The sequence below is a fragment of the Dermacentor silvarum genome, chromosome 5, assembly GCF_013339745.2.
Source record: "Dermacentor silvarum isolate Dsil-2018 chromosome 5, BIME_Dsil_1.4, whole genome shotgun sequence".
Lineage (NCBI taxonomy): Eukaryota > Metazoa > Arthropoda > Arachnida > Ixodida > Ixodidae > Dermacentor > Dermacentor silvarum.
Genome location: NC_051158.1, coordinates 111,549,484 through 111,576,707, shown reverse-complemented (window position 1 = coordinate 111,576,707; position 27,224 = coordinate 111,549,484). Strand labels below are relative to the sequence as shown.

Below are 27,224 nucleotides of genomic sequence, written 5' to 3'. Positions count from 1 at the left end.
TATGGGCTCGTCATTTGTGTGCTCAGTACTATTGAAGTCTCCACATAGGCATTAGGTGGCCACGTTTCCTGCGAACGTGAGGTCATGAATCATCATTTTGGTCACCTGGCAGCATTCTGATAGACAGCAATACAAAAACATAGTTTGATTAGCAATGTATGCACAATAAGGAGCCACGAGCCACGGCAGTCGGAGATGAAATTCCTGGGTCATCGCATTAGAATGGTGGGCCTCTTGCACAAGATGGAGATCGTCGATGTTGTCATACTAATGCCGCAACTTACGTATGTAACAGAATTGCGCGCAAATGTCGGTCTGGTTACATACTACAATGCATTCTTGGGTAACTTAAGCCAGTCATTTCGCCACTATACCATTTGCTAAGAAAAAAGTCACAGGCCTGCGTGGCACACGCAGCACAGTCACAGTGTAAGCTGGTGTAGCGGCTCAAGAGTTGCTCCAATTTGGGCACCACGCACAACAGGGTCTTCCCGGCAGTCTGTTCGCCTGTGATTGACGAGGACGATCAGAACTGTCCACCCGGCATCGACGGCGAGCTGCGGCTAGTAATGGTCTCTGCACAGCAGTCTGCTGAGCCCGATCAATCCTTACAACTACAACTTACATGTTGGGCGCACCGCTTTTGCAGGCACCTTTAACTAAATGGCGCCACCATACTGGCGGAGGCTCGGCAGCTCGGGAGCGCGTTGATTGCGCGCCTCGTTTGAATCGCATATCGTCGTCTGCGCCTGCGGACGCTGCGTTTGCAGGCATCTTTCCGAGATGGTGCCACCGTACTGGCGGAGGCTCGAGTCATCTCCACCTGCGTTTGCCTTAGGGTATTTTCCGTGGCCCGATAGCAAGCGCTTGCGTGGCTCAGTCGTAGAGTATCCGGCTCCCACGCAGCGGGCGCGGGTTTGATCCCGGCGGGAATCGGGTACTTTTCTCGCGTTTCCGGGGGTAGTGGTTACGCGGCGGGAGCCGCCAGCGGCGGCATTATCGCGACCGAAAACGGCTATTGGAATGAGCCCATAACAGCTTAAGCTGTAAAAAAATGACCAACCCTTCCCCCTACCGGGAAATAGACGTAAGCGAAGCTTGTAGTGTGTTTCTTCGGTGTTCCTCGGAACAAATTGCAGTGACGAGTACCACGTTGTGCTGGAACCACAACCGGTCACCCGCACTGAATCTGGCTCCGAAGTTCTGGCTGAGAAATTCGCGTTGTAACCTAGCCGTCACACCAGGGCCCCTATAGATGTTGGCCCCTATAGTTGCCGAGGCGTGCACCACCGTTGTGGGCTTCCTGGAGGACAAGACGACACTGACGTTGCAACGACGCAACATCGCGCTCAAGCAACGCGGGGTCCACGGCTCTTCGCAGACGTTTCGCCTGGGCTTCGGAAGCCCTCACGTTAGAATCGGCACGTCGACGCCGGACCCTTACCGAGCAAGTTCGTGGCGCTGTTGCTGAAACGCAGCCTGCTCCTCGGCGGAAAACACCACGCGTGGCCTTCCCAACCGGTCGACGAGACTGATCTGAGGCGAAGGAAAGCCAGCGGAGCGCGCGCCAACCCCCTTTCCTTCCCTTTCCCTCCCCGCGACACACCAAACGACAGTTACTGGCCGCGCGCGTCGCGTGGTACGGCGCCAGCACAACTGAAACAGCTGCTCTACTCTGGGACCATCCGGGTTTTTTGTGTGACCACGACAACGCCACCAAAACTCGTGAGCCAATACAAGCTTCGCTTGAAAACGCGTCATGGAATTGAGAAGCAAAGGGAGAACATGCATTCAAGGCAGTGGTGCGATTCACTAGGAAGCGTTGTCCTTGGTGAACTACTGTCCAAGCTAGCGACTTATCGTGGAAACAGACTGGGCTATGGAGATCCAGCTCCCACGCAACCATGTACAACACCATACATGGGACAGCCCAACCCACTTTTGGACGAACCTATCAAAGAAAACGAGGTGAGAGCGGCCATCGCAGCCACCATCCGTAATACAGCGGCGGGCACGGACCGTATCACGCACGCCATGATCAGAAACATTAGCGACAAGGCCATCTCCGCGCTCATGGCCTTTCTCAACCAACACTGGGAACAAGGTACGGTGCCGGCGATGTGGAAACACGCACGCATAATCATGATCCCCAAACCGGGGAAGAAATGGGCAATTGAAAATCTCAGACCCATCTCGCTCACATTCTGCATCGGCAAGGTGTACGAGAAAATCATACACAAGAGACTACAGAGACACTTAGAAGACAACAAGCACCTGCCAGACACCATGTTTGGTTTCCGCGCAGGCTTGTCCACAGAAGACGTTTTACTCCAAATCAAGGAAGAAGTCTTCAGCAACGTTCCCCGCAGCGGCGAACATGCCCTCCTAGCAATCGACATCAAAGGAGCTTTCGACAACGTCAGCCACCAAGGAATCTTAGAAGGGCTCGCCAACACCAACTGCGGTGAGCGAACGTACAAGTACGTTCAGAGCTTCCTAAGCCACCGCACGGCAGAGCTGAAGGTTGGGGAGATCCAGACTGCAGTATACCACCCTCACAACAAGGGCACACCACAAGGAGCAGTCATCTCACCCACGCTCTTCAATGTCGCCATGATCGGCCTCGCAAGAAAACTGCAGTACGTAGAAGGCCTCCGCCACGCCTTCTATGCAGACGACATAAAACTCTGGACCACAACAAGGTCCCTTATTGAAAAAGAAGACCGGCTGCACACTGCAGCTGACCTCATCCACGAATACGTCAGCCAACGGGGACTACAATGCTCGCCCGAGAAATCTGAACTCATACGAGTCTGGCGAGGCCGGGGTAACCGCACAGTCCCCACAGACCCAACACGAAAAATCGAGGTACACCTCAACAGGAGCCTCATACCAGAAACGTCATTGCTCAGGGTGCTGGGCATGTGGCTGAAGTCTAACCAGCGTGCTACACACACCCTTACGCTCCTCAAAACCAGTGTCAAGGCGATATCACGCATGATATCCCGTGTAACATCGAAGAATAGAACCATGAAGGAAGGGGACACCCTCCGACTGGTCAAAAGCCTGGTGGTGAGCAGAATCACATACAGCCTGCCCTACTACCATCTCACACAATCCGAGACGAAACAGGCCGACACGCTCTTGAGGATGGCTTTCAAGACCGCTCTCCGCCTGCCGATGAGTACATCGACTGAGAAATTATTGGCGCTGGGGTTACACAACACCCTCAGTGAACTCACGGAAGCCCTCCACGTCTCACAACAACAGACACTTGCGAGGACTCACACGGGCCGGCAGGTCCTACAAACCTTGGGCTTCGAAGCCACAACAATACGAACCCAAGAAACCTGCACGATACCTCGTCCCGTCCAGGACAGGTATCACATTGCCCCAATACCACACAACATGGACCCTAACCTACACTCCGGAAGGAGGAAAGCGAGGGCCCAATACATAGAGAAAACATTCAGGTTCGATACCACGGCCCGTTTTACGGATGCCGCTATGTACGGAACGAAAAAAAAGGGCGCAGTCGCAGTGGTCTGCGACCGCCGAGGCAACGTCACCTCCAGTGCATCGACGCACCCCTGCACGATGACGGAAGCGGAAGAGCTGGCCATCGCGTTAGCCATCCGCGAAGACCAACACGCAAGCAAACCACTGACGATCCTCACGGACTCCCCGCGGGCCTGCCGCAACTTCCTACAAGGAAGAATTGCAAGACCTGCGGCACAAGTCCTAGCCCAAATACCCAAGGAGGACACTGACAACACCACCATAACCATCATTTGGATACCGGATCACGCTGCCATCACGGGTAACCTGTATGCCGACAGGGTAGCTCGAGAATTTGCACATAACCAAGCATTCATCACGCCGACTGCAGATGACCCTGACCCAGTTGACCCCGAGTATTCAGCAATCCTGAACTACCACAGAGGGAGTCGCTTGCGATATCCCCCATCCCATCGAATACTAAAGACGGAGGATGCCGCTACCTGGGGTAGGCTCCAGACAGGCACTTACACGAACCTAGACATATTACATCGCATGCACCCCACAGCCTACAAGGACAAATGCACGTGGTGTAGGGCCACACCCTATACCACATTACGTGAGAGTGCACGCTACACAACATAGAACACCATGACACGAACACCACGAGGGAGCAATGGGAGGCACTGCTGTCCAGCTCGGCCCTCGACGACCAGCTCAAGCTGATCCAGAGAGCAGAGAATATGGCAAGAGCCAGCGGAGCCCTGGACTAGGGGCCCCGACCATTAGCGATGCCCCATTGGGGCAAGACAAAACTATCTTATGTCGGGACAGGACAAGACAGGCCTATCGGGATTTGAGCAGGTACCCTTTCTCCAGCTGAGCGAACTGAGGCTCAGATTGAGCGCGAAGCCTTAGCTGTTGTATACAGTGTGAGGAAGTTGCGCCATTATCTGCTAGGAAACAAGTTCACATTGCTGAGGGATCATAAGCAGCTCGGAGCGGTACATGTGTATGATCGTAGTGGAATATTACACGAAGTCGATTGATGTTGTTCCATTGAAAACAATCTGAGCAACCCGCATGGTCGAGGCCCCGCGGGGCATTTTCAGCAGATTCGGGCTGCCGCGAACACCTGTTTCCGACAACGTGCCCCTATTTGCATATAGGCAGTTCCGACAATTTAGGTACGGTAACGGCATCTAGCACCTACAGTGGTCGCATCATCCTTAAACAAATCATCATCATCATCATCCTCAAATATCATCAAACAAATCATCATAAGCCGCAAACAAATCGTCAAACAAATCATCAGCATCCTCAAACATTGCCGGACAGGGCATCAACAGAACCCCGGTAGCCCGAACCCTGGGCATGCACGTACAAGGCAATAACAACGTAAAGACGGCAATAAACAAACTCAAACACGCCGTCAAGAGTATTACAACCCTCATAGCTTTAATAGCAAGAAGTAAGGATGGGATGACAGAAATCGAGACATTACTCCTCGTACAGACTTTCGTCCTCACCCGAATCCCATTCGCCTTGCCCTTCCAAGCTACACGCAAGGCTGAAATAGAAAACATCGACAAGCTCATTAGAATCGCATACAAAACTGCACTCCAACTTCTTAACTGCACAATCACAGACAGACTCATTTCTATCGGCATAAATAACACATATGTTAAACAACTCGCAGCCGCCACGCTAATCGCACAAAGAGAACGACTGAGCACCACACACCAGGGCAGAAAACTACGGCAAAGACTGGGATACCCGCTCACCCCCCAATACTGCGGAGACGACACGGTCATCGTACCGATGCACCTACTGGCTTGCATCATTGTGGAACCGGTCCCCAAGAACATGACCGCTATACAACCAAAAGCGCCGGCAAGTGCGAGCACGAAAGCTCCTCCCGCGAAGGAACGATCCTGATACTTACTACACCGACGCTAGCCTTTTGCTTAACAACACCACAAGGCCCCAGAAAACCAGCATACGCAACGGTGGTCTCTAACCAAAACAAGGTCGTGGCCTGCGCGTCTATACGCACCACATCAAGCGCCACCGCGGAGGCAGCAGCCATAGACCTCGCAATCAAAGAAGCAGAACGAAGAGGTCGCTCCGCATATACCCTGACGGATTCACAGGCCGCCTGTTGGTTATATCTTAGAAGCACACTTCCCAGGTGCGTCACCGATATCCTGGGCCCCACGCTGACTGAGGACCATGGGGTCGTCTAGTGCCGAGAGAACACAGGCCTGGAAGGCAACGAGGAGGCCGACTGCGTAGCTCGCGGACTCGCTGGCCTAGCCGCAGAACACTTTTCGAGGCCCCTCACAAACCACCATGAAGATACCATCACGAGCAGGCAGATTTTGGAGGACCAACGCCTGACCAGACGGAAGTGCGCTCCTACACATACCAAGTTCAGCAGCCAACAAGCCAGGGACTGCCGCCGCCTTCAAACCAACACTTACCCGTACATATCGAGATTGCACGCAATGTTTCCAGAGGTATACACAGCCAGGGTATGCCCCTGGTGCAACGACCACGCAGCCACACTGACACACATTACTTACCAGTGTACGGAGCACCCAGCCCAGGCAGTAGCCAGGCGAGTGAGCTCATCACAGACACTCGCAACGTGGTCTTGAGAGGCACGGCTTTCCGAGCTGGCACTGGGAAGCCAACTGGCGACCCTGTACCAGGCCCGCTGAGCCACCGCGGCCAGTGGGGCTCTACAAGAGGGCTCCACCCAAGATTAACGCAACACACTTTGTACAATAAAGTTTATTCATCGTCATCATCCGCAGGTGACTGAACAGGCAGACAAGTCGGCGCGCACTGTCAAGAAAGGGTTGTGCAAGAAAGTGTGTCGCACCCTCGAAGAGGGAAGTATTGCTGCATCGTCACTGAACGGCGCCAGTGCATGAGTGGACGCATGGGTTGAACTGACGTTAGGCTATAGCAGGCTACTTAAGCAGTCAACCTAATAAACCTTTCCTTCATTCCTGCAATGGACACTTTGCAGTTTTTTGTATTCAAGTTTATTATCAGATACAGCACACCGTTGTAACATAATAATGGCATTATAGGGTGCCGGCTAAGTACCTGTAAGTGTTATCATGAAATTATAGAGTGAAAACAGGTATTGTAAATAACCATTGTGAATAGTCGGATACGAAATAATTATGACTTATGTAAAAAAGCTAAAGCTCTGCTGACTGTGGAGAGGGATAAAAATTATGGAGTTTAACGTCCATGGGATACCGCAGTCGAGGACTCCGACCTAATTATCACTACGTTGGGCTTTTGATTTGCAGCCAACATACGGCACATAAGTGTTTATAGCATTGTCGCAATGCGGCCACCACGGCCGGAATCAGACACGTGACCTTGAACTTAGCAGCGAAACAACATCTGCACTGAGCTGCCACACCGCGTCCGTTTTGCGATAGAACTCCAGAAAATGCGGGCATTTGTATATTTGAATTCTTGTAGCTGCATACACAATTAAGTCTTTAGCAGCCAAATTGTGACGCAAACCTTCACCTTTTATATCAGGTTTGTTTGCCTTTTAGCTGCCATGCCAAATGAAGAACACAAAGTGCCTTCTGAGTACACTGGAATTCAACCAGGAAAGATTAAAATTTCCCTTTTTAGCCTTGATAAGAGCGATTCGTTCAGAGCGCATTTTAATGCCGTAAACCTACTTTGGCGAGTAGTCCAGCAAGATAAGTCCATCGGGTTACGCCTTATATCTCCAAAACAAATGCATAATCGGTCTAGCTAACACATGTAATTTCAATAATAGTGTAACAGTAGATGATTGGTAGAGTTTCAAAAAAATTCATGGCGCACTTCGTTATCCCTACGTGGATTATTGCGAGAGCGTTGCGGCCAAGTGTGCAGAAGCACGGCGACGTGCGGTGGCGCCACTGGAGGAGTCACCTGATTGAAGCGGCCACTTGAGCAAAAGCGCCGTGACGTAACATGTCCAACGGTGTTCGCCACAAGGTGCGCACAATGCAAGGTCGTGGGTTCCACTCCCACCAAAGGTCTTGGGTTCGAGTGCCTTAATTAACTCTACCTTAATTAACAGAACTCTAATTATAACCAAGGTAATTTTTTTATTTATTTACAAAATACTGCAGGCCCGACTTGGGCCCCAGCAGGAGGGGCAAAAGTGTACACGGGAAGGCAATACATAGTCACATTTACATACAGTGTAGTTCATACAGTGTTTCATTGGGTTCGACTCTCACCAAAGGTAGAGGGTTCGTAGCCCTATTGGACCATGTTGTGGTCAAGCCGACAACGGATTTTCTGCCTCATCAGCCATATAATCCTTTCGCAACAAAATTCCAGGGGTACTGAGTAATCGCTAAGTGGATGAATGCTAAAGCATTGCGACCACTGCGCGATGTCTCTGGTCTTTCAGTTCAGTTAATACATGACCGAAACGTTCGATGCATTGAGTAATTGCGGCCAACCAGCGGTGTTCGTCACAGTGTGCGCACAACGCAAGGTCGGGGGTTCGACTCCCAATGAAGTTCTAAAGTTCGAGTGCCTTAATTAACTCTACCTTCATTAACTGCACCTTAATTAAAAGCGCCTCCACACTACAGGTCGTAGATTCGACGCCTACCAAAGATAGAGGGTTTCACTCCCACCGAAGGTCGTGGGTTCGGGTGCCTTAATGAACTATGTCTTAAACATGTACCTCAATTAACTGTAGCTTAATTAACCGTGCCCTAATTAACACCAATTGTCGTGAGTCCAATTCCCAATAATGATCGTGAGTTCGAGTATTTTAATTACCTGTGTATTAATTAACTTCGCCTTATTTAGGTCTGCCCTAATTAACTTTGCCTTTTTTGTCTTAATTGACGTCACTGAGTCCCTCGATTGGCTCGTTGCGTTCATTTGACTTTTTGGACCATCATCATCATACCTCGCCGTCGTCGCGTCAATGCCGTAACAAAAATGACAATAAAGAAAGGAAAGCAAAAAAAAAAAACGACGCTGTGGGGTGGAAAGAAAAAACGCTTGTGACGGTGTTTCGGCTTAGCTGATACAATATATCTCCAAAATAAATGCATAATTGGTGAAGATAACACATGTGATGATTATAATAGTGGAATAGTAGATGATTTTCAGCGATGGGGAGACATGCATAATCCAGCTAAATAAGTAAACAAAAGTGAACTAGCAGCCGAACCAAAGTATGCTTACGCATTAGTAAACAATTCTCAGAATTTCTGCTGCACTTCTCACAGTGCGTCAAAGATATAAGCGTAAGAAAACAGTCGTACATAGAATAAGAATATTCATTATTGTTACGTAATTGCAATGCATAATATTCAGAAAGTATAATGTTAGGGCCCAATTTAAATGATCAGAATTTAAGATGACATCCGTACAGAAAGGGCGCTCTCGACCAGTACATATAGGCATTACCAGTGAGTAGTGTGGTTCCTTCGGCCTTTTGGGTGGGGGTGGGGGGGGGGGGGTAGGAGGCGGTTCCAGTGGGGTACAAAAGCGAGCACAAGAAAAAGAAACGCACAGTACAATGCTAGCACAACATCCACCAACTCGCTCAACTGGCCGATCTACTACTTCAGACTGCATCCTTCCATAACCACCGTTCTTCACTACGCTCCAACCTTTCTTTCTTGGCAAAGCTTCTTTGCGTGCGAAATTTAGCCTCATTAGCATAAGCATCATCGAAATAACATTGACCAGATGATAAAACATCACCTTTTTTAATGAATGCGCAAATGTTTTATTTTCGGATATTTAGCTTGCAGCCGAGCGAATGAAGTAAGAGTGCCATGCTACACCGGTGGGACAAGTGAAGCGACGTGCCCCGGAGTCTACAGGACAGGATGCAGCACCAGTTCGTATGAGGGTTATGGTCGAAGGCCTTGCGGGTGCAGAGATGGAACGTATCGGAGGAGTGACGGGGCTTGCGTGCTGTATGAAGACTGCAGTGAGTATCACTCGTGCCTTTTATCGCTTCCTCAGTGATCTGGCTTTGAAAGCGCGGGGAAAAGTGTCGTTCCATCAGGTACAGTCCTCTGTGGCGTAAGTCTCGTGGATTTTTCATTGCTTTCAAAGTTTTTCGACGGGAGGCTCAAGCCCCATATCTTGCATTCACGCATTGTAGAAATCATTATTTGCTATGTGATACTGTCGTGATATGATGCGAATATTTTTTTGCGCTGCGATGGTGATGATTTCATATGAATTTAATTGCTTAATTCAGACTTACTGCATTGTCCCTGGCCATGCACGCAGGTTTGCGTGCGAAAATATAATTTTGTTTCAACTCGCGGAAACTGGTCCTCCATAGAGAGAAATTAAAACGCAGAGGCTCAGATAAATGTACGCAAAACTACAATGAAAAATCGCCGGAGCGAAAGTAGATTATCATGAGGGTGGTCCAAAATACCAGTTGCGCATACAAGAATAATCTTTCAAAGGGGCCGATATTCGCCCTGCAATACGACAACGACAAAAAAGTTTTCACAGGCCTGATCCAGATACGCGTTCGTTCAAATGAATTTGTAAAATTTTTTGGGAAGAACAGCGACGCACTCTATTCCTTGAGTCCAAACAATGAATCATTATATTTTGTGCCTACAAAACAAGGCAACAATTCACAAGTATAACACTGGATGCAGAGAGGAAGACTTAATATTTTAACGCACACCACCTTTCAACATTCTCTTTCAAAGTAAGGACATGGACATTATCCGTGTCGCATTTCGGCGAAGTGCATAGTTTTTACAGCGAAGCTGTTAAAGGCTACGTTCTAGGACATTGCATCTCTAGGAAACCGGAAATGTAGTGTAGGACAATTTCAGACAAGTCGCGCCACCTCATGGAGTCGTAGGGAAACGCCAGGTTGGAGGCATTCAAACTTAGGATTGTAGCTGTTATAGGCTAGGTTCCAGGAGATTGCGTCCGGAGATAACCGGAAGTGAAGGGTACAGCGATTTGAGACACGTCGCGCCACCTGGTGGAGTCGTATGAAAACGCCGGGATGACGGTGTTTTCAAACATAGCACTGTAGAAAAGTGTGAATTATATCGCCGTTTTCGTTGGATCTTATGTTTGCTTCTTCATTACGTGACGCAGGTTTCCCTGATGACCACGGCAGCGCGTTAACGCTTGTGTGCGCTCCGCGATTGCCATAGCCGTCTTTAATAAAACGCTTTGACATTACGGTGATCGTGACTGTGTACGTCCCCCCTGCAACGCCTATGAAAGACACCGAATTGTTCATGATAGGCATGTTCGGTTGGGTGGTGCCCAACGACGATAGTGAATTGTTATCGTGGGGACAATATTCACAGCTTCGCTGGCTTCCATCTTCACATTAGTGGAAGGGTTCTGATTTTTTTTAATGCTTGATGTGGAAGAATGTCATCTATATAGCTAGCGAAAGGGAAGGGAACACAGAATGTATCTTTCCTGGTTCTTGCGTTTATTTTCTTGCCGAAGGCTCCCATTTAACGAAGCAATCTTTGACCCCTGCTGATTGCAATAAGTCATGGGAGGCCATTTTATTTTGTGTCCCAAAAACTTCAGCATTTCTTTAGCAGACGTGGAAATCACATTCTGACGTGGCCTTAAGGCATGTCTCGAGTTTTTCTCGGCGTCGTGGTTATCAGCACTCGCCCTCCATTGCCGCTCTTGATTCTTCGAAATTAAATTGCTTTAAAATTAAATCTGTCCGTCACGTTACGCGATGAATGGCTGCGGGGCTCTGTGGTGTTCGAACATTGGGAATTCCAGTTCTGCCAAGGTTTTCAGGTTTTCTAATGACAGCAGTTAAGCACAAGTATTTCAGTTTATTTTGTGAGCAGCAGTTCATTTTGCATGAGTAAACCAGCTCTGTACAAGCCTGAGTAGACTAACACAGGAGCAGTGTCGCTCGACCCATTCGTCACGTCGGCAGCCCATCTGCTGTCGGTGAAATACTTGTAATGAAGGGCTTGAGTGCGTGTTTTACGTTTACGGGGCTATACGTTTTGTTCACTCTTTACTATACATGCATATGCACGTAGCCCGTTTACAGTTATGTATGTCTTCTCATAATGTCATTGAGATATATTTACTGTACTCTACCTTCTTTATGTAAGCCAGAAAATGATTGCGCCGTCATAACATACAAGATAGTCAACTTCCGTGTGACCAGCCGGTGATGGTGAATAATTTTCGTATTGGTTTAGATCTTCTAGAATCTGTATTCGCTCATTATGTACAAATTTCAGTTGTGAATGAGAATTGCTCCTGCAGACTGACACTTTCGCACTGCGTGGAGGTTAGTTTTTTTCGAGTACGCGGTGTGTGCATAAAAACAAAAACGTTCAACTGTTCTTGTGTTGAGTTTTGGCTGGCCGAGAAACTGGCTAGTTTTGGTTGATCCACTTCACAACACACAAACAAAACGATTGATGGCACCAGGAAGTTATTTTCTTTATGCTACCCCCGCCCCCACTATATCTGCAGACTAGTTGAAGTGTAGCCCTAAACGTAACCGCAAGTTAGGAATTTCAAAGCGACTACTTTCATGAAATGACGTAATATAATATATTAACCTGAATATTGGTAATTGGTATTGGAATATTGATTATTGGAATGCTTGGCACTGGTGCGTACGAGAAATGCCCCAGTGGTTTAAAACATGAATAGCACCTTGCAAGGCAAACGTGGCAGAAAGAAGGCGCTTTCTAAACGCGGCACACTTCAGCCGGTTCTGCTCCGCGATTCGGCCAATGTCGCCGCGCGGCCATCAGAACTGCAAGAGAGCGCGAACACAGCCTGCTTGCACACGAAGTGAAAAAGGAGGGCTTCCGCGGCAACCCTCCTTCTCCCGGCTGCGTTCCCTCTCCCTCTACTTTCTGACCTGAGCAGTGACCTCATGGAGGCATTGTTTTCTTGGTGAATTATTATTGCGATAGCAATTATATGAACACTCCAAAGCAGATTTCTGCCGTCGGCGTCGCCGTGAGGTTCCGTATGACGTCAATGGAGATGAAATTGTCGCAGCGCGCCGAACGCTGTATATGCGAGTGAAAGGGCGCGAGGGACGCGCGCTTTCACGGGGAGTGAACGCACGGCGGAGAACAAACGCACGTTCTGCGCCGTGCTCCCTTAAGGGCTGCAGAAGTAGGCGTCTCTTTCCTCCTTTACAATCACCATATATGTAGAACAAACGCGCCTTCTTCCGACGCGCGAAAGGCCGTAGGGGGGGGGGGGAGGGGAGGGAAGGGAGGCGACCTTTAGCTGCGGCACCAAGTGCCTATTTATATCAGAGGCTCCGGCAACAGTCACCAACGCCGCACGCATTTTGTGCGAACGCGGGCAAAACGCAGACGGCGTCGACAACAGTTCTGCGTGTTGCCGGTGCTGCTGCATGTCCAAGTTTATACAGCTGATAAAGCTACTCTCATTACTCCGTATAGCTCTCTACAAATTTGCTGTCGCAATTGATGCTTCGCCTTTAAGGTGAAACTGCGACAACTTTTTTTTTTCAGTAGGATATACGGCAACCGCCAGTGGTGGAGGTGGCACTGCCACCGCGTAGCGACACTCTGCTCCCCACCGCGCTTTCCTCCTCGATTCTCTTCGCCCGCAGGCTGCGCGCACTGCGCACAGCACGCTATTCCGCCTTGGCTCCCGCGGACGGGCCGTAGAATTCAACGGTGGCGCATGAGTTTGGGCCAGCTGCGTGCCCCAGTGGCGTAGACAATTTTGATAAATGGTGATAGCAGCATGGATAATGCTTAAGGTAACGTTTATGAGGAGGTTGGTTTCAACTTATTGCCGTATAAATGACACACACTGATGTAAAATGAGCTTTGAGGCGAGTTCTATACCCCAGATATTTTTTCTGCCGCATGATACGCTGGTTTACTTTGTGCATCTGATCTAGTATTGCTTGTGGCACATCGCAATGTGTGTGGTTTTCTTGCATGTGCACCGCAGGTATTATATTCAGCGTGCGTCCTTATAATGAATTACTGGCGAGTGCATCGTCCGTCCATGTGTTTGTATCAATGCCAAAGTAGCTTTTGCGCTGTGGTTTCTGCATTGAATTAGACGGTTGTGCAATTTCAGTGCGATGAAGCGGTGCCGGCAACCACTCATCATCCGCAATAACAGAAGCTGAGGAAAGGTATTTACAAGTTATTCTTTAGGCGTCGGTGTCAATGGAGCTTAAAAACATACTCGGTATACCTAAGGAAGAAGGCATTCTACATTTTTAGGCAAAAGAAATGCCTGTGTGTAAGGTATTTTGATAGTTTAAACCGACATACCGTTAAATTATGTAGTAGGATAGTTAAAATTGTGATTTTGATTAGACATCAGAAAAACATTTATCACACAAAAATCAAAAAGAATGCTCAGCAACATGCTTTATTTTTATGAACGCGGAACAATGTTCCTTGGCAAACTACAGATAACGTAGAAGAGTATCAGATAATACTCAGAATGAGAAACAATGATAGTGTAGGAATGTGCCATGCAGTACGGGTGGCAGCTGAGAAAAAGACATGCTCAAGAAAACACAACAATAGTAACATTATGCCATGGCACAAACCTACACCGTTTAGTACATGATAAAGCAGTATCAGCGCGGCCGAAAATTGACGGCAAAAGGGTTCTTGCGCTAAGAGCTTGTCCTTTCCAATAAGCGGCTCTGCTGCGATCAAAACGACCCTTCAGGTGCAAGAGATAGCACGTTTTCTTTTGAGCCGAGCCACTATTTGCAAAGAATATGCAATGCGCGGATGCTCAGGAGATTCGTTTCATACTGGGCGCGCATGCACAAACGAGTCCTTAATTTAAGAGTTCTATATTTGGATACTGCCCAAGAACGAAGTGACAAACACCCCTCAAAGCCCCCTCAAACACCTAATTCTCATAGACGTAATCCTCCTTATTACATTTTGATCCAGCCTAAACCACCATAATCCTGCTTAATGAAACCTAGCTCTCCTTATTTAGCTTCAATCCACTTTAATCCACCTTTACCCACCTTAATCCAATCAATAATCAGTCGTGAATTTACTTTGTTAATCATTAATAATCTATTATACACGGCTGGACATGATTTGGCTCGCTTCTGGTCTTCATTAGGTCACGTTACTTTGTGTACCTCAAACGATCACCTTGATACACATCCAACTAAGGGTCTCGCCTTAAAATGTGGACTAGCTGGAGCTCATCACCTGTAATAGCATGGGTATACTTGCACAAATTTTTTAGGCCTTCCATTCATTGTACTTTAGTAACTGACACACACATCGAAGTAAGCTGTAAATAGCTCCTCTACAAGCTGCTATTTCGATTTTCAGTAAAACAGGCAACGTATGCTAACAAACACGAAGAGTGCGATTAAGATGCTGTATCTTCGGGTATATTTGTCCAGTGGAAAGCAGAATCTATAGTGCTGCATTTCCGATTGAATAACAGTTGACGACGTGCGAGGTGATGGAGTTCCAGCAGGAAATTCAGCATTCTTAGGAAAACGCCATTTTCCTGCAACGAACAAATTTCCGCAACAAAAACGCTGACGAGCAGGCCGGAAGAATTGAAAAAAATGCAGCATTAGGGGATGCATTGATACGAGCAATAAGAATGGCGTCTTACCTCGCAAACAACACTGTTCTTTGTCGGAACAAAGTTCTTTCGGCCAATATTGTGCAGCCACTGTTTCTTGCGCAAGCCATCACGTTTTCCTTGCGGTATCTTAAAAACTGCGTAACCAGCGTCATGCTTCTTGCTGCAGTTAAATGCGCAGCAGCACGGCATAGCGCAAGCGGTCACTGCACGAAACAGCGTGTAATGTTAGCGTGCGACGTTCTCTATACGCCGAGCCAGCCGAGCTAAGGCGGAAAATGGCGCGAACGAAAAAGCTAAACACAAGCAAAACGCAAGATGTCTGTGGTACGTTTTTATTGCTAGGCTTGAAGATTGCCACGTGATGTTTCCTCCTGTAGTTTCTTTCCTCCATGCCGGCCTGCCGCAAAGAAACTATGACGTCAGGATCGCAGCGCCATTCGAGGGACTTCGCAGTGGATGGCAAGTTCCAGTCTTCACGTCCTCATGGGCCCCGAACTCTTCCTGCCGAGGCACGGGATGAGCAGTCGCGGTACTTGCTGGTACCAGTTAACTACCCGCTGCCGCAGATAATCAATTTTGAGGGATTGAACCAATTTTTCCTCAAGTACAGCACGGCAGTACCCTCAAGCGCTTCCGTGGAAGGGCACTTCAACATTTCCAACGACGTGCTAGCGAAAAAATCACCAGCCCTTCCCCTGTCGAGAAAATGATGGTAAGCGAAGCTTGTGTCAAGACGACGCTTTCGCAGGCGTTCCGCTTCTTTTACCCTAAAGTCACGGTCGGCAGCTCTTCGCCGACGTTTGGCCTCAACAATGCGCTCCCACAACTTGGGGTCCTTGGTTCTTCGCTGACGTTTCGCCTGGGCTTAGCTTAGGAATCCATCACGTTAAAGTCGGCACGTCAACGACGAGCCCTTTCACGAGCGAGTTCACGGCACCGTCGGTCAAACACAGCCTGTTGCTCGGCGGAACGCACCACGCGCGCGCCTTCCCATCCGGACGCCGAAACTGATCTGATCGTGCGCCAAGACCCTTTCCTTTGCCTCCCCGTGACACACCAAACGACCCTGATTGGTCGAGCGCGTCACGTGTTCCTGTGCCGGCGCAGCTTTCCGCGCATCTGCTCTAGTCTGGGAGCGGAGCTCAAATGTGAGGCCCCGGTATGAGCCTCACGTGATTTCTTTCTTTCGTTCTTTGTTTTTATTTCTTTTCTTCCTTCCTGCCTTTCATTCTTGTCCCTGGCTCATAAGAGCATATCCAATGCGGATTTGCGCCACGCGTGATTTATTATCGTCAATCGTGACATAACTGACGAGCATGTGACGTTATTGATGTCATGACCTATCAGTCATATTAGTCATACATTCGTACCCTTGCAAGCCAATTTTTGTATACGCCAAGCGAACAAGACGCAAGTTTTGGACACGATTTGATAGGGTTTTAGCGTGACAACAGCCCCATCTCCACCGCCAACACTTGTGAGGCAATACAAGCTTCGCTTGAAAAACGGGTTCATCTGTCAGGCACCAACATCGAGATGCAATTCTTGCTGAGTTCGAACAAGGAACAAGGAAGTTGCAAATATGTATTCTGGACATTTCTTCTTCCCACTCACATTGCAGTATTGATTTAGCATTCGATAAACGCCTATGTATTGTTTCTTTCGATGTGGTTTCTTGTGCAAGAAATTTAATTATATTGGTGCATGTAAGTAACTTCCTATTTGCACATCTGAAGCGCAATATCCTGACTGCGCATTTGAAGACCGAAGTGGAAAGTGCCTTATGTGTTGCACTTGTAATAGACGAGCACCAAAGTTGCAGTTCGACATCTCTGGAGTATGTCCGGTGCTTTCTGAAAAAAATTCTTAAAAGAGTATTTCTTTGGTTTCATTTTATTTCCGGCTAATCTACTGCCGGCGATGTTCAAATTCGTATAACATACGTAGTTAAATGTGAGTTTTAAATTGCTCACATTATTTGGCCTCAGGCTTATCCGACACTATATTTCAAATAAATAATCAAAAAATGTAAGTTTAATGTAACGACACGCTCCAATGTTCGAATTGTAACTGGAACGCGTTCCTTTCGCATTAAACGAACTCTTAACTGGAACTCGTTTCAATATTGGGAAGGAACGAGTAACGAGCTTTCGTTCCTGTTTTAGAGGCACGTGTACAACACTGATCAGAAGCGCATCCATGCGTAGTTTGAGGGACGAAGCGGCGCGCTCCTCATAGGTTTGGTAAAAAAAAAAAAAAAACACGGGGAGCCCTCCTGAACCCCAAGTACTCTCCAAACGAGGGAAGTTTCATACTGTGAGAATAATCGTCTTGGGCAAACAGAAAGCGCAGAATAGTTTACAGGCGCTATCTCTATACCGAATCCGTACAGTGAACGCCCATTGCGCACGGTCGCCGTGACGGAGTCCCCCGAACCAGCTTCTTCCGTGAAAGGTACAACGTGAAATATGTTCTTATAGTGTGCAATCAGTATAACTAGGTCCTTCAATAATTATTGCAGGACCCTGGTATAACCAAATGGAGCATAACAGAATGAAGTCTCAATGCAGTGATCGCATGGGTTCGCAGCGACCGACTCCGCGTCTGCATGCATTCCCGCGCACAATGTTTCGCTTTGGCTGGGAGCGCGCTTGCGCAACGTGCCGTGAGCTTCAGGCTGCAGAATATGAGCATTTGACAGTACACAAGCAACCACTGTTGCGTCAACGCTATCACAGCTGTTCAAGAATAATTTCGTTATAAGTATTGACGTCGACGCTTTACGGTGACTCGTGCCATCGCGACGATTCAATCATTCTTTTTCTTTTCTTCTAAATTCTTGGACGTTTCAATATCGTTAGTTCTCAAGGTTCTCAATCGGTCTTCTCAGCGAGGAATTTCCCACTGCTTATATTTGTTTATCCAGTAGATTAATTGTTTGGTGCTAACACAAACATCAGCATACACCATGCCCTTTTATAATGTGCTTCTTACCGTTCCCGTTCCCGTTCCATTCTGGTGAACTTGCCAGTATATAGCATCAAGAAGTTCAAAGACCAAATCTTCGTGACTTTAACCGGGCAGCGCGCGCGGGCGAGCTTCTCAGTGCACGCTGTCTGCTACTCACCGAACATCGCAGCCCCAACGCCATAGCAGAATCTTCCTCGCGGAAGTGCTTGCTACACTCCCGTGTTGTAGCCAATGGCTGCTTGCCGGTTCTAGGATCGCAATGCAAGTTACGCGCAGCTTCTTGGCCTGCAGGTACGTGTGAAGGCTGACACCGGGCTCCGTTGCATACGCGTCCGGCATTGCGGTACCAAGCAATAGCCTACCATGTGGGACGCCTTAAAAGGCAGCCACTACTTATTATAATGTTTTCAAGTGTTGTCAAGCAGACACCCGAAGCGGGAAAACATCCCCACTGAATTAATCAGAACCGTAGCGCAGGTGAGACTACACTTTCGTTTTCAGCTCGCTTCGGCGCTTCCGAAGAAGACGACGCGGCCGCTGTGTCCATGTGATCCCTCATGCCACGTCACGCTGACGGTGGCGCCAGCTTTTCCAGTGGTAGAGCTCGCCCCCAATAGGGAGTTTCCGGCCCCTGGCGATGCGAGCGAACACGCGATCACACCCTTTCCATCCTCCTGAGGAAGGGGACGCCTGTAATTAGCTGGGGGTATGGCATGATCACGCGCGCCAGCTGTGGGCTTCACGTTTACTTGTTCATGCATATAAAAGCCCCGCTTTAAAGGGTGTCTGTGATGAACCGACAGTGGCTTAATCGGTTAGCGTGGTGGTATCGCAACACGGAAGCCGCTGCTTCGAATACACAACGCAACGAGCAATTTTTTTTTATTTTCGCGCTGCTTGGTTTTTGTTGGTACGGCAACATAAGCACCGGCACAAGTGAGTTAATACAAGCTTCGCTTGAAAAAAGAGCCGTCCTTCTTTTGTTGGTCGGTACGTGACCGGGAAATGTTGGCTAAACTCTTGACAAAGCAGTGGAACTTCCGGACACGTCTGAATGAGCGAGGAACAGGAAAGTATTGGACTACGCGCACCTTGTCGGGTCAGGTTGGGAGCATGGATAGGATAGGAATAAACTTTATTTGTCCAGCGGTTAAGGCTGTTGGTGCCCGGGGCTAGGCTGCCAGGGGACACCCGCGGTACTAACAAGGTGAACGAGAACGGCTGTGTGAGGAAGAGCGAAACTACACTTGGAAGAGTTAAGTTTAAGGCCAGCTCGGCTAAGCCCATAGAGGATGCCCGGCTGGCGGGTCGAACAAAAGCGTGATAGCCATTTGACATGGCAGAAGTGCCAGAAATGTGTTGCAACGCTGATCCCGCGACCTAGATTTCACTGCAAACACCCAATTCAATTATCTGCATCACACGTTTGGACACGGCCTCCACGAGCATGGCCTCCTATATATTTTCTGTGCCCGCGCAATCACTCCGGGAGCACCATTCCACCTCCTTGCCCGACCTCCTCGCAGGTCGCCCGCTGGCGTAAGCACTACGCCAGAACCATCCGAAGAATTTCCCAAGGAGGCGATAGCAGCGTTGGTCAACCACATTACCCGACGCAAAGAAACGCTTCGTTCGCCAGAATGTGCAGCACTAGCGATGGTTCGCGGATACCTGTCGAGAGCTGTTAATGAGCGGGTGTCTTGCAAAGAATGCCTCAGTTTGTTGACAAAGCCCAAGCCCTCGGCGCCATCAGATTCTCTGATTAGGCTTCAAGGCAGAAGCCATCTGCTGTATCGATCAAACGAACTCGTAGTTGTGTTGAACTCTTTGCACAAGTAGGTTGAAGTAGTGCTCGCTAAGCGACGAAATTTTAAGCAGCCGCTGAGGGAGACTGCCGTGAATGCTGCTCAACTGCTGCGAGAGCGTGAACTATTAAATTGTTCTGTGTCTGAGCATCTCGAGAAGCTGTTTGAGATCATGGTGACAAAGTTCTCCCCTCTATTCACTAATTTTATGCTGAAGATAACGGACAAGAACGACATCGCAAAAGTTTTTTTCACAGAAGCCCCTGTCACGAAAACTCCACAAATATAAATCCAAATGATGACAATAAAAGCGTTTGTTAGGCAGTTATTAGAGCCTACATTGTTTTTTTTTCCACACTGACATACAAAACTCATGTACTAATAAGCAGAAGAAAAAATGAAGCTTCGTAGTATTACAGATGAGAGCTGTGGTTTTCCTTTCATCGTTCCCCTTTTTTGGAAGAAGCCATTCGCGGCGCCCTCTACGCTTCTGTGTTGGCCTTAAACGCCCACAGATGTTGTAAAACGATAGAATGAACACCATAAAAAAATAACGTGATATATAGTTATGCTACAGCGCACGCCGCGGTAAAGCGTCCTGTATTTCTATTCTGGGTTATCACCGCATACTGGTGGTGAGTGTTGGAACTAGGCGCGACGATCGGTTCCCTGCGTTCTCGGCGCCGATGGGCAGGCGTGAAATATATAGGAGGCTATGCCATGAGTCTCATCTATAGCGGTTACATTGTGACGGGATAAAATGACCAAATAGACATGCACGCATCCTCCGCGTCAAAGGCTCGTCACAGTGTTGCGTAATTTATTGACGTCTTTATTTCTGCAATTATTAGGTCAAACCTTGCGGCAGAAAAGAGGTGCCTTATAATTTTAAATATCGCCTGGAGCGTATGGCATACCTATTGCTCTTGAGCTGGCCCATTGAAACAGTACCAGAAATTGAAACACGTATCGAACTAATTAAAAAAAATCGCTTATTCCCTTTGAATTTTTGTTTATTTTACAGAATGAATGAATGAATGAATAAACCTTTATTTGAAACAGTGAGTTAGTTGCCAGTCGAGGTGGGAGGGTCCCTTATTCCAGGAACCCTCTGGCTTGGATCGCCCTCCGGGCCGGGGCGACGAGTTCGCGCTGGTCGACTAGGTCCGGCTTGGAGATCGCAGCCTCCCACGTCTCTCCGAGGAGGGTTGGGTCTGCGTCTGCTGCTATTGGTTGTGTCGTTGTGATGCTTGCTCGGGTGTGCTTGCATTGCAGTAGGAGGTGTGCCAAGGTGTCTGGCGCGTTGCAGTGTGGATAGGTGTAGCTGTATAGCGTCGGGTGGAAATGATGCAGTAAGCTTCCGTGGGTGAAGGTATTCCTCTGGAGTCGCCTGTAGTCGGTACCTTCGTTTCTCGTTAGTTTTGGATGTGGTGGGGGGTATACCCTGCGTCCAAGCCGATAGTGCTGCAGTAGCGCTTGATAAGTTTGCGGTATTGATTCCGTTTCCTCCGCTGATTTGGGTGGGTGGGACATGTCGAAAATCTCGTGCGGGGAGGCCCGGTTGACGCTTGCGCGGGCCGCGGTGTGTGCCGCTTCATTCCCCTCGAGTCCCTCATGTCCCGGAACCCACATGATGCAGGTGTAGGGGGGAGGAGTGTCGCCACGTTTCATTATGTTTATCGCTTTGACGGAGATCCTGCCCTTCATGTAGTTGCGTGCCGCTGTTTGAGAGTCGGTGAAGACCACTATGGCATCGTCGCTTGTATGGGTGGCGAGTGCTATAGCGGCCTCCTCTGCTGTGTCCGCGTGTTTGGCGAGAATTGTAGCCAACGCCAGTGTCGTTCCCCTGTAGTCTGTGACGCTGATGGCGAAAGCGTTTCGGCCCGGATATTTGGCTGCGTCCACGTAGCGCGCCTGCGGGTCGTTACGGTGCTTGTGTCTGATGGCGTTTACCCTGGAGAGCCGTCTGCCTCGATGGTGTTCTGGATGCATGTTCCGAGGGATCTGATGAACTTGTAGGCAATCTCGGAGCTTCGACATGATCTTTTCCTTACGTTCGCCATCAAGTTCTAGGTTGATTGCGTATCCTGTGCGTCAGAGGACTGCTCGGCCTGTGGTTGTGATCTTCAGTCTCTCGATCTGGTTGATGAGGTGCGCTTCCGCAAGTTCTTCCCAGGAGTTGTGAACTCCCATGCGAAGCAATCGGTCAGTGGAGGCGGTTGCTGGCAGTCCTAGGGCGAGTTTCGTGGCCTTTCGTATTAGGAGGTTTAGCTTTTGTTTCTCGGCTGTCTTCAGGTTGAGGTAAGGAGTTCCGTATGTAATTCGGCTCTACAGGAGGGCTTGTATCATTCGCAAGGTGTCGTGCTCTTTGAGGCCATTGCGGCGATTTGCCACGCGTCGTATCAGATGAGTCAGCTGTGCCACAGTGTTCTGTAGTCTAGGGAATGTGGCGGAGCCGGACCCGTCCTTGTGTATATGGAGTCCGAGGATTCGAAGTGAGTCGACCTTCGGTATCGGGACTCCCTGAAGAAGGACTTGTGGGTCCGGTGCGTCGTGGCTTGGGGGCCGGCCCCGGGTGCGTGCCGCGAGTATTAATAGCTCGGATTTATCCGGGGCACAGTGGAGGCCGCAGGTATTCAGGTACCGTTCGATGATGTTGACCGCCTCCTGAAGACGGTCCTCCTGTTCACCCGTGCTCGCGCCTCTCGTCCACAGTGTGATATCATCTGCATATAGAGCATGAAATATCCCTGGGATGGTGTCTAGGAGGCGGGGAAGTTTGAGGAGGGCCACGTTGAAGAGGAGTGGCGAGATTATCGAACCCTGCGGCGTACCCCTGTTAGGTAGGTGAAATGTCTTGCTCCGGAGATTGGCAATTCCCACCGTGGCCGTACGGTTGGTGAGGAAAGCGCGTATGTAGGCGTATGTTTTGGCACCGCAGCCGATATCTTCTAGGTTACGGAGAATGGCTTCATGGCTCACGTTATCTAAGGCGCCCTTTACGTCTAGAGCTAGAATGGACATATTGCAGTTTACAAATTGCAGCCGGTTGGTTTGTTAGAAGTATCCACTTTTAATGAATTTCCAGGATACCCGCCATTGTTGCTTAGTGGCTTTGGCATTGCACTGCGACGTCGCGGGCTCACATCCCGGCCGCGCCGGCAGCATTTGCAAAAACGCCCGTGTTCTATACATTGGATGCAGGTTAAATAGCCCAATGTGGTCGAACTTCATCCGGAGCACCCACTACCGCGCCTCTCGAAATTATATCGTAGTTTTAGCGAGTAAAGACGACGAAGTAAGACGACGCAGTGTCCTTTGACACAGTGCTGTTCTTTCAAGCTCCGGTTTATTTCCGTGCAATTCTAAGTGCATTCGCTGGTCTTCGCTCCTTGCTCGGTCGTGATGGACGTGGACGACCCTGCACGTCTGCCGGCGACGGCGGCGTCAGCGGCGGCCGCCTCCAGGAAGCTGGTCGGCCAACAGAGCGACAGCGGCAGCGAGGGGAGAAGAGCGCTGTGAATGACACCCACAACGATTACCCATTGTGACGTCAGTGGAATTCACACACGTGGCTCTACAAAAAGTGAAACCAGAGACATTGGTTTCACGAGGGTTTTGAATGACGTCCACTCCTTTCTAAGCAGCTGCAAACCTAATCTTTACCGGAACGCGTCGGAGGTTGTTCCCATTGTTCAGACGCGCCTTATCATCCATCATGTAGTTTCGATGCTGTTTTGTGGTTTTTCTTTTGAAAACGAGTGCTGCACTGTATGCTGTGTGTCTGATTTCAAAGTAGATGTGCTATTTGTATTCAATTTTTGGCCTGGCGTTTTTTGCTTACGCCGACACAAAAATTTCCTTGGCTGGTACAGGTATACAGCTTCGCTGTAAAAAGTACCACTTCGCCAGCAAAACCATTAAAGTACACAGACACCTTGTCAGCAAGGAGGAGGTGTTTATTATACATAAGGAAGAGACGCTTAATTCTGCAGCCCATAAGGGAGCACGGCGCAGCGTGCATTCGACCTGATCCCGATAAGATCACCGCTGTCCTGCGCTTCCCCAGGCCTCAACGCGCCAAAGACGTGCGTAGCTTCCTTGGCCTAGCTTTGTATTTCCGGCGCTTCATAATATACAGCTGTTGGAAAATGCTTCCGCGGCAGCCTCTAGCGAATGCGTACCTATGTCTAAACCGAAAAGTACACTTTTATCATCGACGCAGAAAGGCACGTGTTTTGTTATTCGTTATGCTATTAGACGCTAGGTCTGCGTGCTTAGCAAACAAGTGTGTTTCGTCTAGAACAACTTATACGTTAACGCCAAGCTAAAATAAAGAATTAAAGCTGGTGTGCCATTTCTGGAAATATTCGATGATATTGGCAGCGGAAAGCGCAGGTAATTTTAAAGCGAATCTGTATGTCTAGGTGAAATCCTATATGGCTAGGCAAAATCGCCTGTTTACAGAAAGCTGTCATCATCAGCGTTGGCTCGAGTGTCGTCGTCTTCTACCACAGCTAGCTCGTTGGCTCGTGCTCGTGCTGGGCACGCGCTCGGGCCACTGCTCCCGCGTTCGTCGTTGTCGTCTGCTTACACAGTTGGCTGCGTTGCGCCTAATCATTCCAGCGTAGCATTTCACTTCTCTTTTGTCGTAGTAATGGCGAGGCCACGTTTACGAGGGTATGAGCCATTCATTGTATTAGGTAACAGACATATTCATTTCGAAGCAATTCAATTTCGAAGAATCGCAAGCGACAATGGCGGGCGAATGCTGCTAACCACGCCGCCGAGCAAACTCGAGACATCGAACGCAAGCGACAATGTCGGATTGCGGGCATACCGTCAGTGACGTCATCCTCTCCATCGCAGCCGAACGTGTGTGTAACCTCATAATTTAGAAATACTTTAATGAAACGTCGGAATTAACCCAGGGATAAACACCGGGGCCACACGTTTCAGCTTCGCTGGTTAACCGTCTTCACGGATTGGAAGGACCGAGGAACTTTTTTTTATGTGGAACGGAAAGTGTTCAAGACCATCAAAGCTTCTTTAGCTTTCTTAGTTCACGATTTGGTGTCTGACCAGCTGGGGATTGTTGGAGCATCAAAAATATTACGCAGAAATTTTAATCAAACGCATAGAGTTGCTAGGATGATTCAAGTCATCGTTATGAATATCAACGTATACGTCCACATCCTTATGAATTGAAAATGCAGCTTTAAATCTTCTTCGCCATAAACCATCTCACTAAATGAATGTATTTTAGCACTGCCAAGCACCCGTAGGCAACTATGTGCCAACGTAAGGGATCATGTTCCAGCCTCGATATTATTGTGATAACAATTATATGGACACTCCAGATGTAATTCAGGCGTAGCCGTCGGCGCCACTGTGATGTTACGTATAAATTGCAACTGTGATAACACCGTTGCCGTGTGCCGTATGCTTTATGTGCAAGTGAAAGCTTGAGAGGGTCAGCCGATGATGTTGGAACGATCTCGCGCGCGCAAAAGGGAAAGGCGAGGAGGGTGCGCGCCGTTTTCCACCACACAGAAAGTACCGAGAGGGGGGAGGGGGGGGGGGGGAGGGGCGTTATACTGCGGCGTATGGCGTGGCCGAGGGCGCCTGCGCGAGCACTATCTTGAAAGCGATCTGCGGTGATGGCAGGGTGCGCCAAGTACTGACAGCTTAGTGTGCGCTGTGTTCTCGCCGCTTAGTTCGCGTTGAAGCGAGAGGAAGCACGAAAGTAAATTCACTCGCTGCTGCCGCCACGCTTCCTCACGCGAACATTTCCAACAGTGAGTTCTCGCGGTAATCGAATGAGGTGTGTTCCTGTTTGCTTGTGCGCGAATGACACTTTTCACGTTAATTTAGTTAGTAGGCGAACGTTTACAATTTTATACGGCCAATAAAACTACAATGCGAGATGTGTTCCTGTTTGCTTGCGCGCGCATGACACCTTGCTCGGTAATTTAGTTAGTAGGCGAATGTTTACAACCTTACACAGCCGTTAAATCTTCTATGCTTACTTCGTATCGCAGTCTAATAATTTGCTCTCTCAATCGATGCTTTTGCCTTTCGTGCGAGACTGCTACCTTTTATACTTGCAAGATAAATGTAGGTTTCAAACAGCTTAGTATATATGTTGGAAGTGGCATCGAAGTGTGCGCTGAATATTACTTGCACCTGCTTGAAGCAGCATATGTGTTCGGTAATCGCGATTTTTTTACTTTGTTATGTTAATCAAACGCGGAAACAAAGAGTGGCTGTGACGTACAGAATATGGTTCAGGAAATGAGGCAGAGAAAGGTGACTGTATTTACTTTAAAATTTTGGAATTTACACTGTAAAAGAATGACTGTAAGTTTCCCCGTATTACTGAACACGTGCATTAAATCCCTTGCATGCAGAGCGCGTTCAACTAAAATGGGACATAATAAACCTATGATGGTTTAGGAGGTTATACGGCGTAAAAATCATGTCATAAAGATGTCTGTATATTCGGTGACAAGCATCGTTATGTACCTTGTGATTTCGTAGTGCTTCAGCTGCCGTTTTCTCCAGTGCATATTAAGATTTCAATTAAAATGTTCGCCTCATTCATTACATTCTTTTGCGCGGGGTTGATGTAAAAAAAACATTTTCAATGACACAAGAAAGCTTCTAAGCCTATATTGAAATATATTTCTAAGGACGTAACACATTACGTACGCATACGTGTACGCGTGTCTGCAAATACTCATCGATGTCTAATTGGCTCATTAGGCACGGCTTTCTATTTAACACCTTCATGTCTTTTCCTTTGAAGCACCTGAAGGAAAGATCACTAAAGAACAGCGAAATGATATGGATACCGTTCTAAAGGTGAGATACTGTCAAAAAGATTTACCATCCATATGAACATTTTATCATTTCAGCCGGCCTAATAACACGTCTATTGAGCGTGGCTGTCAAAAACTTAATCACATATTTTCAAAATGCACCATAATTAAAAAAAATAACATTGAAATTGGTAACATGTTTTCCTTATAGAGTTGCCATGTTATGTGTTGAATGACAACAGTTAAGTTTAAGACTTACATTTATGGTAAGCTTTCTGGTGATTAGCTCAGAAAAAGGAATCTAAATTGAATAAAGTCGAGACATGCAAGAACGCGTATGAGAGCGCTTGTATGTGCCTCCAGTTCTGTCCATTTTGTCTCAATGTTCTGCGATTACTACAAGAAGAAATGGCATATTTTTCCGTTTTATTTGTTGTGAATATTCACACTTCCGAGATTTTATTCCTTTCTGGCGATGAGAATA

At 48.3% G+C, this 27,224-nt stretch overlaps 1 long non-coding RNA gene across 1 annotated transcript in view; it reads left to right on the top strand.

Moving 5' to 3' along the window:
• Positions 1-26,786, top strand: part of LOC125945949 (uncharacterized) — a 39,789-nt gene extending 13,003 nt beyond the window's left edge. The window contains exons 3-4 of the long non-coding RNA XR_007467254.1: positions 9,308-9,496; positions 26,728-26,786. This is a non-coding gene — a long non-coding RNA (uncharacterized LOC125945949). The remainder of the gene's footprint in view (positions 1-9,307; positions 9,497-26,727) is intronic.
• Positions 26,787-27,224: the final 438 nt, after the last annotated feature.